The sequence below is a fragment of the Callorhinus ursinus genome, unplaced genomic scaffold, assembly GCF_003265705.2.
Source record: "Callorhinus ursinus isolate GAN/ISIS: 27379988/994484 unplaced genomic scaffold, GSC_fseal_2.0 scaffold30, whole genome shotgun sequence".
Lineage (NCBI taxonomy): Eukaryota > Metazoa > Chordata > Mammalia > Carnivora > Otariidae > Callorhinus > Callorhinus ursinus.
In genome coordinates, this window is record NW_027397092.1 from 16,946,582 (window position 1) to 16,959,031 (window position 12,450).

At 41.3% G+C, this 12,450-nt stretch overlaps 1 protein-coding gene across 3 annotated transcripts in view; it reads right to left on the reverse strand.

Moving 5' to 3' along the window:
- Positions 1-12,139, reverse strand: part of AFF4 (ALF transcription elongation factor 4) — an 88,507-nt gene extending 76,368 nt beyond the window's left edge. For all 3 annotated transcript variants that reach the window (XM_073878666.1, XM_025860935.2, XM_025860936.2), the window contains exon 1: positions 11,750-12,139. The gene's annotated coding sequence lies outside the window, so the exon portion shown is untranslated. The remainder of the gene's footprint in view (positions 1-11,749) is intronic.
- Positions 12,140-12,450: the final 311 nt, after the last annotated feature.

A 12,450-nucleotide genomic window follows, 5' to 3' on the forward strand; every position in this document is an offset into this window, starting at 1 on the left:
AACAAGTGATGAATTTTACAAAGATCACAACTGTAGCGTTACTGTCCCAAGAGTTAAAGAGTCAGTGGGAATCCTCACTAAAAGTTGGGTTTCAGAAGATGATGTCGCCCCTCGTTTTCTATCCACAGATAGTCTCCCATTTCCTCTCTAAGACTTTTGGTTATATCTGGTACCAAGAAGAGAGTAGGCCTTCTTTTTACCACATTCAATATATTATCAATCCAATAAAAGCATTAATATTGATACTAAATGAATTGTGTTGCTTTTAAAGGAATTTTTTTACAAGAGTTTATCTAAAAGGAAAACAACATATGTTCAAGAAAAAAAAAACACATGTACAGAAATGATCAATTTCTATTTTTACTTAAACCCTGTACTTTCAAATGTTCACCAAATGTAAGTGCTAGACTGTAAAATCTCAGAATCATACTTGGCAAACTGAGGTGTAAAAACTGAATGTTTCAGTCTACAACATCCAGAAAGAAATTATCTGTTCAACAGAGCACTATGAGGCTGCTTAGATTTGTAGTACCTGAGGAAGCCAAAAGAAAATAAAAATAAAAAAATAAATGTGGGAAGGAAAATGCTAATGTACTGAATGAAAAAAGCCTATGCTCAAAGCTTATGAATTTAAATCAGCCCCAGTCCTAACTACCCTATATTCTGTTAGAATTTTTTTTTTAATTTTATTTATTTATTTGACAGAGAGAGACACAGCGAGAGAGGGAACACAAGCAGGGGAGTAGGAGAGGGAGAAGCAGGCTTCCCGCTGAGCAGGGAGCCTGATGCGGGGCTCGATCCCAGGACCCTGGGATCCTGACCTGAGCCGAAGGCAGACGCCTAACGACTGAGCCACCCAGGCGCCCCTACCCTATATTCTGTTAATAAGGTTCTACTAAAATGTAAACAGGAATATTGCTTTAAGAAGGTTAAGGCCATTTAAGGCTATTGCTCTTTAATCATTGGAATAGAAACTCATAAGTTATGAGTTATTTATCATGGCACAAAGAATATTTACTTTGGAAAGATCAAATTGTGAGTGAGAAGAGTATATCTACTTTTTAATAAAAATTTATTTATTTAAGAGACAGGGAGAGAGAGAAAGCGCGCACACATTGGGGAGGGGCAGAAGGGAGGGACAGTTCCAAGCTGACTCCATGCTGAGCACAGAGCCCAACGCAGGGCTCGGATCTCACGACACTGAGATCACGACCTGAACTAAAACAAAGAGTCAGATGCTTAACCGACTGTGCCACCCAGGCACCCCTCAAAATATTTTCTAATTCAGACTTGTAACATATTTTAACAGAATTCAGAAGGAATTTTGAAGGCTTTACAATTCTGATTTTAAAACCTACCTCTTCAATATAGACCTATACTATATATAAGGTACATGTTAACATTCTAGTTCATTCAACAATTACTTAACCAATGTGTATACTGTGCCAGACACTGGGCTAATGCCAAGGATATTAAAAAAAAAAAAAATTAAAGTAACCCTCATCTCCAAGATTTGGTTGCAGCTAGTCTGACTAGAGAAAAATGGCCAGAGAGGAGGAGGAAGGTAAGGTAGGAAGAAGGGAAGAGAGGGAGGGAGGTTGGTTCTAAGTAGAGAGAACAAGTGCAACCACCAGAAGAGAGAGCACAGCACACACAGGGAAAACAGGTAGATCAAGTGTAGCTGGAAAATAGGGTTGGGGGAGTACAAAATAAAAGATAAGACTGGAGAGATATAGGGGATCAGACTAGACCTGTGGGGTTTGTTTCTCAGATCTGAATATATCTTTTCAAAGAAAACAAAATCTCCTATATCTTGAATGTGGACTTTATTCTGTTAATAATAGTAAATATAAAATTAAGTATGAACTCCTTATGTTTATAGCTCTTATGCAACTGTAAAACTGAAATTTTAAAAATTAAATACAAAACAAATTTAAAATAACATTAATGTAACAGATCATGTTATTTTGAAGACACTAGACCAATGATGTATTCCATCCTGGAAATACGCAGTCTCAGGTCTGGTTCTATATATTTTTTTTTCTCTTTTTATTTTTATTTGCATTTATTCTGCAGAATTTACTCCCGGGCCATAAGTTTTTGTTTCTTCAGTTTCTTCTGGGATATCTTTTTCTTCTGTGCAACCTCCTCTTCTGGTTTAGGAACAATCTGCTCTTTTTCAGTAAGGATCATCTCAATGTGGCAGGGAGAGCTCATGTATGGGTTAATCCGACCATGAGCCCTGTACGTTCTACGCCGCATCTTGGGGGCTTTGTTCACCTGGATGTGCTCAACGACCAGAGAATCAACATCTAAACCCTTAAGTTCAGCATTACTCTCTGCATTTTTAAGCATGTGCAGTAAAAATTCAGCACTCTTCTTGGGCCACCGACCCTGTGTCCAGCCCCACTGTTTGGCCTGGGCACACCTACCAACTGCATCATTGTAGCGACGGAATGGCACACACTGCTTCTGTAAAGTGACGTCCTTCAGATACTTGGTGGCTTTTCGGATATGCATACCCTTGATGGCCTGGGCAGTTTCACGTGTGTTCTTAAAGTGAACACGAAGATTTGAACCTCTTGATTTACATGATTTCGTAGGGTTTTCTGGGTCAAGTGAATAGTGAACCATTTTCAGAGGTCACCTCAGGCCGCTTAGGGGAAGAGCTCTGGTTCTATATTTTTAAACCACTTCTATAACACGACTTCAATAATACTAACAAAGAAAATGCTTATAAATATGTTACACTAAATGGATTTAACAACTGCAAATGTTTATTTCCTAGTTTAGGGAAATACAACCACATACTACCATACCAGCTAACAGTCCTTAAATGTCAATTTTAAAGAAGCCTCACACTTGCTAACTCTGGCAATCTTGTCCATTTGTGGTTTAGTACCTTATTGAAATCTACATAAACGCGTGTTTAATATAATTACTGCTGAGGTTTGGAACAAAACACTGATACTGCAAACAAACTGTTTCATATTGATTAATTATATAGAGGGGATCCAGCAGATACATTTCACAGTGAAAACAGGAGGCTAAGTACTATGCCAGGGTTCTTTTGGGTTTGGCCTGCCTATATTAACAACCTACCATGACATGATCCAGTTTTACTTACCATCTCTCCTTGTCTGAGCCACTGCAAAATCATTAGCACAATGCATTGTAACTTGGCACAAACACAATCATAAACAAAATCTAAACACAGCAACAAACTCCTAAGGGAGTAGCTGGCTACAAAGCAGTGCTTCAGAAGTTAACATAAAACTCATTAATGTTGGAAGAATCTCTGTTAGAAGAATACTACAGAAAATCAAACACTACTAAGGAGTTTTAAGAAGATAAATGATGAAATCAGACTTGTATTTTAAAGGGAAAAACTACTATGATACAGGGTGGAGTAGATTATTTTACTAGAAGGAAGCAAATGAGAAGGCTGTTGGAATAATCAATCCTGGTGAGAAATGAAAGCCTGGATTAAGGCAGTAATAGTAGGAATGCAGATATTGTAGAGACAGGGTTTAGATTCAAAGATGTTAAGGAAGTAGAATCTTGGAACCAGCCAGATGTGAGAAGTAAAACAGAGGAATCAAGGGCAACTTGCAGGTTTCTGGAAAAAGCAAGGATAGTGCTACCTTCTCCAAGGCAAGAGAAGTGGAAGATTTGGGGGTCAGAGGATTAATTTGTAGAGTTAATTTGTACATGATGAACACTTATAGAAACTACCTGATCAGCTTCTAGCCTTACCTCTCCCCCAGCTTTTCTGGAAATTCTTGCCCCCATTTACGCTACCTTCGGGTTACAGTTGAAGGGTTCAATGAAGTCTGAATCCCTAACTAAAGCTAAACCAATGCCCAGACCACACCTGTTTTATACATACATATATACATATTTTTCAAAAAGATTTATTTATTTATTTGAAAGAGAGAGAGAGTGCATGGGGTGGGGGGAAGGAGCACAGGAAGAGGGAGAGAGAGAATCCCAAGCAGATATCCCACTGAGTGTGGAGCTTGATGTGGCCTGATCCCACAACCCTGAGATCACGACCTGAGCCAAAATCAAGAGTTAGATGTTTAACATACTGAGCCACCCAGGCACCCCTATATATATATTTAATTTATTTATATCTATTCATACACACACACACACACACACACACACACACACACACACACACACTCTACAATCAAAAAACCCTAACTACCACCACAGTAAATAGGGACTGTGTAACTAACTGTTCAATCCTAAAACAGTCCTCAAACCCAAGCACCCACCACGGATCTGCTAAGACAGGAGTTGACAAACTTTTTTAAAGCCACACTGTAAATATTTTAGGTTTTGTAGGCCCTACAGTCACCACACTCTGTCATGGTGGCAGCAAAAGGAGCTACAAACAATACAGAAACAAATGGGTTTATCTGTGTTCTACTAAAACTTTATTTATGGACACTGAAATTTGACTTTCCTATAATTTTCACAGGCCACAAAATATTATGATTTTTTCTCACCATTTAAAAATGTGAAAACCACTTTCAGTTCACAGGCCATACAAAAGGGAGCACTGGTCCTGCTAACCATGGTTTACTGATCCTTGTGCTAAGGCAACACATAACTGCCTTCCCATAAAACTCCTTCCAGATATCCTCAGTGTTAACCTTAACTTAAGACAATAGACAAGGAAAATAATCCTAGCTGACAGAACTGAAAATCTTCATTTGGCTTACTAAAGAACTCACTCCATTTGCAAGGAAGTAGGTCAACAAATGAAGGCCCATGTAACTGGCTGGTTTTACCATTTACCTTACACTGTACCTGCCCAGCAAGATATGGTACAAGTTTTGGAACAACGATGCCTTCCTCTCCCCTCCCATCCCCTCCCTAAGAGTTTTAGTTTTGTTGTTTTTTCTTCCACAACTGTGTTATCAGTTATGTCAGGGATGATTAAATTTAGTATTTAGCCCATAATTTTCAGACACTGACAAAGCATATCTAGACCCAATTAACGAATGATATCACCTTTCGAATTTGGACTCAGAGAACAATGACCTCTGGATGTGTTAGCCAGATAGAATTTGGGTTGTCTCCATTGAAGATCTGAGGGTATTTGCTAGTATATACAGATAGTGAGAGTATGTTTAAAAAATATTAAATATATAAGTATAAGAAAAAGTAGGGCTGTGTGTATACTAAATAGCCATGGAATGAATGAGGGGGACAACTATGTTGTAGAGTGCCTTTTATTCCACTTCTCTGGAATGCTGCAGTTAGAGCATGTTATTACAGTGTAGCCCCCTGTGGTCCAGAGGTGGACATATAACCTAACGAGTCCTTTTCCTGGAACTGGGATTGAGAGTCAAGACAGTCTCTGATAGTAGCAGATGTAAAATTTACAACTCAAGAGACATTAATAAGTGTTAAGTTGGTCTGTAAGAACGGAGAACTAACTGAACACACAAAGAGAATCTATTGAGCAATAAAGAGATATTCCTTTTTTTTTTAAATATTTTATTCATTTGACAGAGAGAGACACAGCAAGAGAGGGAACACAAGCAGGGGGAGTGAGAGAGGGAGAAGCAGGCTTCCCGCAGAGCAGAGAGCCCAATGCGGGGCTCAATCGCAGGACCCTGGGATCATGACCTGAGCCGAAGGCAGATGCTTAACAACTGAGCCACCCAGGCACCCCTAAAGAGATATTCCTAACCACATTTGCAGCCCCTGGATCCACCTGTTCCTGAGTTCTAGCTGTCCTCCTATGGGCTGATTGCCTTTCTTAGAATTCACCGGATACCTGATATGTTCTCAACAAATTCTTTTTTGCTTAAGTTATGTATGTCACTCTCCTAACTAAAACAAGTCCCTACGAGCAATCTAAAGGGAGGTATTCAATTGAATGAAAGAGTTCTGGTTCCCACAAAAAACTTAAAGATGGTAGCTGAAGCAATATAAATGGATGAGATCATCCACAAGAGTGAAATCAAGAATGCCAAGGCTAAAATCCAGAACTATCAATATCAAGGGATTAGTAGAATTAACAGTCCGCAAAAAAGCAACTGGTAGGCAGAAAGGCAGAAAAGGGAGTCATAAAAGTCAAGGAAGAAAACTATCAAGGAGAAAACGGTTAACAAAAGCAAGCAGAGGGTGCCTGGGTGGCTCAGTTGGTTAAGCTTCTGCCTTCAGCTCAGGTCATAATTCTGGGATTCTGGGATCAGGCCCCACGTTGGGCTCCCAGCTCAGTGGGGAGTCTCCTTCTCTCTCTGCCCCTCCCCCTGATCATGCTCTCTCCTCTCTCTCTCTCTCTCAAATAAAATCTTTAAAACAAAACAAAACAAAAGCTAGTAGAGAAGAGGCAAAGGAGTAAGCAATGACTATGCAATTTGGAAATACAGAAGTCACAGGTGGCCTTGGTAATAGCAACTTCACTGGTAAGATGAGAAGCCAGGCTGAAGGTTTAAGAGTGTAGAGGAAGTACACAACACTACCCATGAAGTAATCTTGCCATTAAAAAAAAAATTCAAGGGGCGCATGGGTGGCTCAGTCGTTAAGCATCTGCCTTCTGCTCAGGTCATGATCCCAGGGTCCTGGGATTGAGCCCCGTATCTGGCTCTCTGCTCTGCGGGAAGCCTGCTTCTCCCTCTCCCACTCCCCCTGCTTGTGTTCCCTCTCTCACTGTGTCTCTCTCTGTCAAATAAATAAGTAAAATCTTAAAAAAAAAAAAAAAATCAAGCCTCAGGATGCCTGGCTGGTTCAGTTAGTAGAGCATGTGCCTCTTCATTTCAAGGTCCTGAAGTCAAGCTCAATGTTGGGCACAGAGTTTACTTAAAAATAAAAATTCAAGCCTCAATCAGATTAAGCTTCTAGATGTAACTACTCATATACAGGAAAAAGGGACTGAGGAACATACTACATGAAACCACAGGGATGTAATCAGCACAATCTGGACCATGAGAATTCTCATAGCGCAAAGACATGGCTCCTTTAGAGAACAAAAAAGATACAATCTCATTTGGATCCTAATTCAAACAAACTGTTAAAACAAAAACTGTAATCACGGAAATTTGCACACTGACTAGATACATGATGATACTAAGGAATTAGCATAAATTTCTTCAGTGAAAGGTTGGATTATTATTTTAATCCTTATTCTTTAGAAATACATATTGAAACAATATTAAACAGTCTTTATTTTACTAAGATGTCTTCCCTGATACACATACACTGTGCTGGATGTCACCCAGCAGGCTATAGTCCCGTAGTTAACAAAACAAATTAAGAGAGATAATAAAGTGATGCAGGGATTCAAAGGAGCTAGGTGCCAAAGGAGTAGCGAGGGGAGTCAAGCAAAATTTAGGAAAGCAACAGTATTTGCACCGGGCCTTAAAAGACAGTGAAATTTTAACAGGTAGAGAACAAGAAAGGAAAAGTGATATTCCAGATGGAAGAAATGGAAGCAAATGCAGTGGGAAGGCCTGTCAATGCAGAGCACTGGCTTATACTCACCTCTCCATAAAACTGGTGTTACCATAATGATGACAAGAAAAGGAAAGTCAAAGTGAAAAATCATAACCCACTAGGCATCTCTAACTTAACAAAATCATGACAGCCATTCAGCCCTTAAGCTCCAGGCAACACAGTCCCAGGACAGGTCACGACAGTAACCGGTAGCAAAACCATACTGGCTTTCTAGGGCAATCTATCCATGGCAATCCCTGATTTCCCCTACCACACACACATAACTTTGGAAAAACAATGCACAAGGTTCTTTTACCCATCCTAGGAAATAATCGAAAAAAATCAGTTTAAAATGGTACCCAACAATAAGCTTTGTCTACCCACCTAAAAGCTACCACCATGGTTTATTTGGCACTCCAACAGAGGTAAAGTTACATGAAATGCCTTCCCTCAGAACATGCCTCAGGTTACAAGTTTTTAAATAAAGTATAGCTGATGAAGCAGGTAGATATCATTTTTTGGTTGTATCTACCAATTTTTTTTTTTTAATTCTACTGTAGTTAACACACAATGCTGTATTAGTTTCAGGTATACAATATGGTAGTCCAACAGTTCCATACATTACTCAGGTGCTCATCAAGAAAAGTGCACTCCTCTTGCACAGTGCATGCACTGTATGTTAACTATACTGGAATTAAAATAAAAATGTTTTTAAAAGACAAGTGCATTCCTAATCCCCTTCACCTATTTCATCCATTCCTGCCATCCGCCTCCCCTCTGGTAACCATCTGCTTATTCTCTAGAGTTAAGAGTCTGTTATTTGGTTTGTCTTTTTTTTCTTTCCTTTGTTTTGTTTTCTTTCATTTGTTTTGCTTCTTAATTTCCACGTAAGTGAAATCAGATGGTATTTGTCTTTCTCTGACTTATTTCGCTTGGCACTATCCCCTCTAGCTCCATCCATGTTGTTGCAAATAGCAAATGGCAACATTTTATTCCTTTTTACAGCAGAGTAATATTCCATTGTGTATGTGTGGGGCCGAGTAATATTCCATTGTGTATGTGTGCATCTACATATATATGAATGGATATATACACATTTGCATACACACACACACACACACACACACCAATGGATATGTGGGCTGCTTCCATGGTTTGGCTATTGCAAATAATCTGCAATAAACATAGGGGTATATATATCCCTCCGAATTAGTGTTTTCAAATTCTTTGGGTAAATACCCAGTAGTGCGATCTCTGGACTGTAGGATAGTTCTATTTTTAATTTTTTGAGGCAATACTGTCTTCCACAGTGGCCACACTGGTTTGCATTCCCACCAACAGTGCACAAGGGTTCCTCCTTCTCTACATCCTCACCAACACTTGTTTCTTGAGTTTTGAATTTTAGCCATTTGAAGAAGGTAGAGTTTAATATTTTTTCCTTCAAAAACAGAATTAATAAGTAGTCCCAATGTTAAAATGCTTCGGGAATATTTTGGAAATGAATTCAGTGGTTCTAATATTTTCTGTATGCCAATACCATTAAAATTCTTAGGATATGATGCCAGTGAAAATGAACATCAAGACAAACAGGAATGCAGATGACCAGCCAAAACTCAGTAACTGTCATGTTTATTACATTCTCTTCCAGGTATTAGAGTATCGCTTCAAACAACCAAGATGAGGATAAAAACTTACTTCAAGTAGGGGTGCTTTTCTTAAAGCAAAGGAAAAAGCAGCAGAGTGAGGTTAGCTTTAAGCAGTCTTTAATCACTCACTACACCTTATTTCACAATAACTAAGAATGGCACACACCCTCCCAGAAATCAAGCATAATCGTTCCAACTTATCAGAGGAAATGAAAAAGGAAATGAGTAAAACATAATGAGGATGGGAGTTCAAAAGCAGGGAAACCTATACCTTATATAGGAAAGTTAAAAAAAATTTTTTTTGAGTATAGTTGACACAAGGAAAGTTTTAATACTAAGCTACCCAGAGAATAGAGCTAAAATAAAAAAATAACACCTAAGTCATCAACTTTTATAGTACACACTGCACTTCTGGATCACTGTCCAGGTGTGTCTTCAATACTTATAAGAACATCTCTTAGATTTTATGAAAAATACTATGAAGGGGAGGCCTCATACATTTTGGACTCCATTCTAAACCAGTAGGTGGCCACAAAAGAAGAAATACCTGTCTTCTTTGTTCCTCTCAGGTACGCATAAAGCCATGACATTTACCTTAACTCTTCAAAACAGGTAAAATAAATAACTTTTAGAAGGCTTCATCTTCTGTCATCTTCTGCAGCTGAGAGTCACTTTTTCCCCTTCAAATACAGATCACTTGCTCATAGTTTTCTTTAGATTACCCTTTTGTGAAATATTAGGTCGGGTATCATATTCAAATTCAATCTAATAGTTGTGTAAAATACTGGGGAGGATATGGAGAGAGATGAATATAGTTTGTGTTCTAAACACACTACAAGAGACCTATAAGAAAATTACAATAGAAAAGGAGAATGTATCAACTGTTACAAACGGCATACAATAACTCAAGAACACAGAGAATGTATCATCTGACAAGCAGAAAGTGAATCTGAATGAAAATATTCTATCTTTAGGAATTCTTAATTACAGAGCTTCACCAAAGCACTGAACAATCATCTTTACACCCCAAAACTGTAGAGCACTTTCCAATTAACACAGCTAAGATTTTTTTTTTTTTAACCAGACAGTAAAGGTTGGGTCATTCACAGACATGCTATCTTGTCCCCACTTGACGCAAAATTTTATTTAAAGCAGAATTTGCCTACTGTCCTGCAGAGCTAACAAAACCAAAGTCATCAGCACGCAAGCCACCACAAACTGAATGAAACTGGTGATATTAAAAAAATACATATATTGCGTCCAGGTAGTGACTCTAAAAGGTAATTAAAAATAACTTCTTGAGGGTTTTTCTAAATGTTTAGAGAATGAAAGATGCAGTGATGAATAAGGAAAATAAACCTGAGAAATTTAAAGAAGCCAGCTTTGTTAAAAACCAAGTGGCCACTTGCCAACACTTCTTTATGCACATATGACCAAAGATGATTCCAAGCAGATTCGCAGGCCACAAAGGCTCTTTATCAAATGCCAAATTAAGAAAATTCTCATACATATTTCAATTTTGATAAGTCAAAGTACAGTTAAATAAAAAAAAAAACCCCACTTTACAAAGCTTTGCAGAATCAATATGGAAACAAAGCTTGGAGCTTTTAACACCTGAGTCCTAAAAATCAACACATATTTTAAAACGTCACATTTACAAACATCTTATTCACAGACACCTACAGCTTAGATTCCGTCAGGACAAATACCGGTCACTGGAAAAGGGACTGGCCTGAGGTGAAAATTTCCATAAGGCCATCAGGAAAGAGATCGTACAATTCTGAATTGCAACTGACTACGAGAACCCTAGATCGAACTCTTCCTCTTACTTGAACTCCACACACGAGCATTTCAGATTTGTACTTTCAACTTCCTATAAATGATATCTATTGTGAGCGAAAAAGCAATAAGGATACTCCTCAAAGTCCTATACCCCATGATCCATCCTCAAAGAGTGGAAGAACAGCAAAGTGGAAGGAACAAAGCACTGACGTCAATTACGAGATTAACCCCGGGCACAGGCAAGCTGGAGGAAAGGCCTAAACATCAATATCCAAATACAAGCTATCGGGATAACAGAAAGATTGCGAAGTTATGGGGGATATTCAAGTATTACACCCCCCACCTTCTCATTTTTAGTTAATCCCCTTCGCTAGCCGAAGGTGGAAATTTTTTTTCCTTTTTTTTTTTTTTTTTTTTGCAGAGAAGGTGGGGGTTGGGGGGGGAGACGTGCGCAGGATCGCGAGAGGGAAAGCGAGAACTAGTTGGGTAATGATAGCCAGAATCTAGGCCCATTTTCTCTTTAACTAGAAATAACTTCCAATTGAAGAGGGTATTAAAAAGTAACAAATCAGTCGATGGAATTTCTGAGGGCAGGAATGGATTAAGAAACGAAAGCGGAAAGGAGAAACGGCGAAAAGACGGATTTCTGGGAATTTTTGTTAGGATGGGTTAGCCTTATTTATTTATTTATTTTTTCCGAGGGCGTGGGGTGAAACGGGAAGAAGAGGGGCGAAGCCGGATCGAGCAGCCCCGGGCCTGGAAGGTCTCCCCGAGCCCCCAGGCGGACCCTGTGCTCCGTCTCCCCCACCCCCACCCGGCGGCCAGGCCCGGCCCTCAGCCAGTTCCGTCGGCCCCTCTCTCACCTCCAATCCCTGCTCCGCTAGGCCCGAACCATCTCCCAGCGGCGGCAGCGGCGGCGCCGGGCCTGCACCTTCACCGGACGCGCATACGAGCCCGCCCGGGGGGAGGAGGGGGGACGGCGACAGGCTGCCAAGGCCGTGGGGCTCCGGGCGGCGGCGGGGGTTCGGGAGGTCTGGAAAGGCGCAGGCGGGGGCGGCGGCGACGCGCCTCACACAGAACAGGCGGAGGTCCCGCCCCGCTCCATGACTGTCGGGCCCAGCCCGGGACGGCCGACTGAGGCGGCAGGGGCGGGCCGACGAGGACCTGGCACCGGGATCCCCGCCCCGTCCGCTGGAGGCGGCGGCGGCGGCGACGGCGACTCGGCTCCCGCAGCCAGGACTGTGACTGACGCAGCGGCCGTGCCACCCATGTGACCAGGGCCGGGCGGGGGCGAGGCGTCACGTGGCGACGCCGCGCCCCTCCCCGCCAGAAAAGCTGGGGGGCTGCGGGGCCGCGGGGCCCTGCAGCGACGGGAGGCGACACGGGGGCGGTGACGTGCGCGGCTGTCGGGTCGGACGACCCCGGACAGGCGGAGCACCGGCCCCGGTGGCCTAGGCCCGAGCTCCTGGGTCCCGCGGCCGCTCAGGGCAGGGCGGTCGGGCAGGACCCGGCCTGCAGGTCACGCCCTCCTGTGCACGTAGCCGCTACCGAGGTTCGGAAGGGC